Source organism: Aquarana catesbeiana, linkage group LG01 (genome assembly GCF_042186555.1).
Source record: "Aquarana catesbeiana isolate 2022-GZ linkage group LG01, ASM4218655v1, whole genome shotgun sequence".
Taxonomy (NCBI): domain Eukaryota; kingdom Metazoa; phylum Chordata; class Amphibia; order Anura; family Ranidae; genus Aquarana; species Aquarana catesbeiana.
Genome location: NC_133324.1, coordinates 710,646,474 through 710,652,473, shown reverse-complemented (window position 1 = coordinate 710,652,473; position 6,000 = coordinate 710,646,474).

The window sequence follows — 6,000 nt, the reverse complement described above, 5'->3', positions numbered from 1 at the left end:
AAATGCATTGTAGACAAAGGAATGTTGGTACAAAGAATGAAGTAAGTGGAGATGTTCAAACGGCAGTAAAAAGGGAGAACTTATCGGTGACATAACACCGCTTGATGGAGTCTGACCCTCCGGCTCTGGCAGACAAAGCAGCCAGACAAGCCGGTCTTATCTGTCCTCCATCGAGCTGGCGTCTGACGTCACAGACGCGATCCAGATGAGTGGACGCCTGTGCACATGTGCAAGGAGCCGGCGAGTCCCTGCAAATTACAATACCCAAGAGGCCCCACAATAGAGGCAAGTACACGATGACGAGGTGGAAAGGCCAAGACAGACATCCATCCCAACAGGGAATGGACCAATGGGGAAAGAGCTAATGATGGAACATAGCACAGATGGAAGTGCAAAAGGACGGGGTTATCTCTGGTTGGAAGCTGTTGCAGGGTAAGCAACTTAGTCAGTGGTGCTTGACTTAACACTACGCTCTCATCATAACATACCTGTTTATATATATTATATTTTTTCATACTCTGTTAATTCATTGTTTATTTTTTGTCTTTATGATTGTATAGTCTTTCACGTTATCTGTGTTTCCATTTGCACATCCCTGGAAGAAGCAAGCAGCAAAACATGTCGGGCTAATGTGCAATGTATCTATTCTACACGAACCTGCTTTCTGTGAGCACCATATTATTATTGTCAATTCATTTTTTCTTGCATTTTTTAAACCTGAATCTGTTAAAATAAAATATTAGTGTTATACTTTTTAAACAATAACTTTTTCTGGATTTTTTTTTTTTTGGCACCGTAAAAATCCCCGTAACTCCTCTTCCTAGATTTACCTATGGTGTACACAATATTGTTGATCTCGCAGACTACGTTTATAAATCTCCCCTAGCGTGTCACAGACTTTGTTGATTAGTTTAAAGGCCACAGTGTCTTTAATGGCAATGAGTACTCCTTTTGTTTTGTTGTTTGCATTTGCTATAAAAACATGTGGGAAGCTTTTATGGGACATTGTAGGGGCTTTGTTTTGGCTAAAGTGCGTCTCTTAGAGACATAGAACATTGCAGTGTAGTTTACGTGCCTCGGTCCAAAGCGAGTACCTCTTACCCGGGTGGATTAGCCCGTTGATTGAGGTGATTTTGAAGGGCATGTTAGCGTTAGGGAGTGGCTATTGTTCTAAAGTTCTAATGCATTGTTTCGCAGATCTGGGGTATGGAGCTGTAATTTTACTAAGGAAATGTATGGAAGGATGTTTGTAGATGTAAGCTATGAAGAAGTATATGACTTACTGTTGCAAAGTCTTAATTCCAGTCTTGACAGGTCTTCTTGACAGGTTGCTTTGAGGAGTAGAACCGTAAAGGTAGACTATAACAAGTTAAAAGATAACTGTAAGAAAGTGAGCTGAAGTTGCTGGAAAAACAACAGAAAGTGAAACGGGGAAAAACAGTAAAAAAGGCAGTAGAACACTGCATGAGCGATGTTATCCGCGACTAATAACTGGGGGTAAATGAACCATCAAAATGGATTCCTGCGACTCTTCCAGGGCAGTTGGTGGTCATTTTGTCAGGGGGCCCCAGGTCGTCCCATTGATCAGTGCTATGGGAGCGTTGATGGCGTCTATCTGGTCGCTGTTCACGGGGTTCCAAAATGTTCCATTGTCTCAGCAATGAGAGCCCTTCTTCCAAAGAGCAGATAGTGAAAAAGTGGTTGTCCTTTGTGATCACTAGCTTCACTGGGTGCCCCCATTTGTATGGAATTTAGTGATTACGGAGGGGTTTGGTGATTGTAGAAAGACTTTTGCGTTGCAGCATGGTGTATTGTGACAGGTCAGCGTAGAAGGATAGGGTGTTGTAAGGCTGCGGATAGTTTGTAGCATTCCTGGTGGCTCGCATGAGCTTCTCCTTCACGTAGTAAAAATGTATAAGGACTATGGTGTCACTTGGGATGGTTTCTGGCAGGTGCGATGGCTTGGGTAGCTGTTGGATGCGGTCGATGATTAATTCCCCCGGGAGGGTGTCAGGCAGGAATGCGACCATTAGTTGTGTGAAATATTATTTTAAAGCAGATTGCTGAACAGACTCTGGGATACCTATGATTTTCATATTGTTCCTTCTGGAACGGGGCTCCAGGTCTGCCAGCTTCGCTTTCATCCACTCTATATCCTCCACCTATTCACCATGGGCATCCACAAGCTCATTGAAAGATTCTGTGAATTCTCCCATTTTGGTTTCTACATTGGTAACTCTGTCTCTTATATAGGAGATTTCAGAAGGAAAGCGGTGCATCATGTTAGTAATTTCGGAGTGAATGGAACCTTGCAGTTAGTAGCATGTCCCTTAATGTTATATCCAGAACTGGCTGGTTAGAAGTTGGAATGGCTGCTATTGAGTTCTGAAGCATAGCTGGCTTGCGGTGAGGAGGCTGGAATACTGCTGCCAAGCATAGGGTTAATCAGGGCTGCTCCTCCCGCTCTCTGTGCTAGCGGACCTGTGACATCAATCCCACCGTGTGTGGAAGCTACATGCCCGCCGGGGCCATCTTGTGAAAATGGCCTGGACGGCGGTGGATAGAACTCTGTCATCTTCCTTGAAGCCGATCACTCCTTTCTTTGGACATTCCCCCTGTTAGCCTGAGTCATTTGGGGTGAATATCACGTGCTGAGAGCCCTGACGAGCCGCTGGAGTCCGGAGTGGAATTAGAACGCGGCCATTCCTGTCAGCATCTCACCGCGCCATTGTTGACTGACCTTGCGTTCTTACATTTGTTCAGAAAGAAGGACTACATATCCCTCTTTATTGCTTTTCTTATTCACAAGGTCAGGGGTCACTTTTAACTCTATAAGCACCACACGTTCTTCCAGAGTGAGGTTGTCAGCACCCAACCTGCCCCAGTTGACTTTGCCTAGGTCCTCCTGTACCAGATCAAGGAAAACACAGATCCACATATTCTTCCTAAATGGGGGCTTCTTAGTCGACCTAATGGATGGATTATCTGTTCTACTCTGTGGATCAGGTCACTCCTCCCCTTCACTGGGAGAACTCAGCAGAGTATTTTCATTTTCTTCAAAAAGGGAGATCAGATCATTTGCACTGCAGCATCCTGATCATAGGAGGAGAGCATGTTGCTGGTCATCTCCTTCCTCCCCCTGTAATAGTAGATGAATCTAAGAAAAACCTTTCTCAGGAATAGATTAATATCCTAGAAGGTTTCAAACGCATCCATTCTACTCATGGGAGAGAACAAGAGGCCCCTCTGTAGAGCTTTGATATGCCTGCCCTTAAGCTCAAAACTTAAAAGGTTTATCATCTTCATGCACTCCTCTGAAAACTCCTCCTTTCCAATGGTGAAACCATTACCTCGTCTGACTCCGCATCCTCCTATTTTGTCTGCTCTTCTTGTTGGCCTGGTTATCTCTCCTTCCTTCTGCCTCCTGCTTTTTTTCTCCCTCTACCAGTTGTTTTTAAAATTCTGTCGCCTGGGTTTAAATCCCCCCCCTTGAGCAGTCTCCTTCTCTAAAAAACTTATCAATTTAACACTAGTCTCATCCTCACATTTAATGAGGTTAGGCTTCCCTTTGATGTACTATGTGAGCAGAGGCAGCCTCTCCTAGACCTACTCCTTGCAAGAGAAAATGTTCAATCATAAATCTTGTTCATTTCCCAATCTTCCAAATCCCATTTGAACGTAGTTTTGTTTGTTAGTTCTTTTGAGTTTTCTCCACTTCCTTCTTTAGGAGATCATTACACTTTGTAAACTCCAGTTTTTCCTTAAATGTCTCTAATTTTTTGGTGCTCTTATTGATGGTCTCATGGTCTGGAGGTCCATTAAGTGAAGCTTCTCCTCCTATACTATTAGGTGCATGACCTGAAGGCCACGATCTATCCACTGTTTGTTCCACTTAGCAAGGAATTTCTTGGTCTGTAGCTGCTCCCCATGGATTAATCTCTTATGCCTCATTGGACCAAACCATTATTGATGTTGGACTCAAGGGAAAAATGTCACGTTTATGGTTCAAATACTTTATAGTGAATTTCTCATGTTGCTTAACCACTTGCCATCCATCATATAGCAATATGACGTCGGCAATGTGGTTTGGTTATCCTGATCAGCGCCATATGACGTGATCAGGATAACAAGCTGGCGCACGCCAATGGGGACATGCAGTGCGGCGATCGGAGGTGCTGTGTGTCAGTCTGACACACCGCAACTCCGATCGTGGTATAGAGCCTCTGATGGAGGCTTCTTACCATGTAATTAGCTGTGACCAATCATCTTATCATCACGTAAAGCAGGAAAAGCCAGTAAATGTCTTTCCTTGGTTCACGCTGACAGGGAGAGCTGATCGGCGACTCTCCCTGTCAGAGGGGGATATGTGCTGATAATCACCACAGCCCCATAAGATGTGCCCATCAGCTGCAAATCACTGCCCTTATCTGCCAGCCTGTGCCCCATAAAGAGCACCTTTCAGTGCCCATAAATGTGCCAATCAGTGCCCCATCATTAATGCCTGTCAGTGCACTTCAGATGCCACTTAGTAATGCCTGTCAGTAGTTCCTCATCAGTGCTGCCTATACAGTGCAATCTATTAGTTCCCCTCAGTGCCACCTATCAGTGCCGCCTATCAGTGCCCATCAGTTTATTATTTCAAAAAATGTGGGTATTTTTTAGTTCGTTTAGCAAAAAATAAAAACCCCAATGGTGATCAAATACCAACAAAAGAAAGCTCTATTTGTGGGAAGAAAATTATAAAAATGTTATTTGGGCACAGTGTTGCATGACCACGCAATTGTCATTCAAAGTGTGACAGCGCTGAAAGCTGAAAATTGTCCTGGGCATGAAGGGACAAAAGTGCCTTGTATGGAAGTGGTTAAACAGCCTCTTAATTAGTTTCCTCTATATCTTCACCAAGCATGAATGCCATTGAGGTGTATTCCATGGCACTAGATTACATCCACTCACTTAAAGTGAAAACTGGAGGTTAGCCCAGCCCCAGTCAAATCTCAATTAGAAGTGTTCTTAACTACAATAAGACTCAAAAGGGATCTAAAAATTTAGAGCAACAAAATTTTAAAAACAAAGAACCACAAGCATAGAGAGTGCAACCCCCCCCCCCCCCGTACCTCCAATTTACCTCATGGATCACTAACTTACCACAAAAATGTTATTAATTGTGCTGTCCTCAAAACTAAATGCACAAAAAAAGGTTAGGGCTTAAGGAGCCTACCAGAGAAATTCTCTCCAGAACTTTGGCAGAACCAAAAACATCCACTTGTGTGCCTCAAAGTTGATAGTGATGGCAGATTGCAAATTATGGTGGCCCCTGATGGTGTGATTTAGAGTAAACAAGCAGTGAGGCCTTTTAAGCCTGACCTGCAGGCTCCACACTGTCCTGACAAAGTCACTGATACAGGGCGGCAAAACATGTTGACGTGTGACGTCATTACTTTCAGGCTCCTGGGTCTTCCATCCACCATGCTGTCAGACTGCCACCATTGCAGCAGGGATTGATATTCTGGAACCAGAGGTGTATCTCTAGCCACTGAAGAGCTTGATCAGAAGGCTTACGTACAGGGACTCCACTACTGATAAATATGTCCTTGGAGTGGTGACAGAATTCCAGTGGGAATAATAATGAGTGTCTGCAGTGAAGCATGGTGAAGGTTCCTTGCAAGTTGGGTTGCATTTCTGCAACTGAAGTTGGAGATTTATTCAGGATCAATGGTGTCCTCAATGCTGATAAATACAGGCAGATATTTCTCCTTAATGCCTTACTATCAGGGAGGCATGTGATTGACCCCAAATCTATTCTGCAGCAAAACAATGCCCCCCAAAAAACAGTCAATGTCATTAAGTGTCAAGAAGGAGTCCTGGAAATGATGGTTTGTCGCCCACAGAGCCCTAATCTCAACATCATCGAGTCTGTCTGATATTAAATGAAGAGAGAGAAAAATCTGAGACAGCCTACATCCACAGAGGAGCTGTGATTAGTTCTCCAACGTGTTTGGA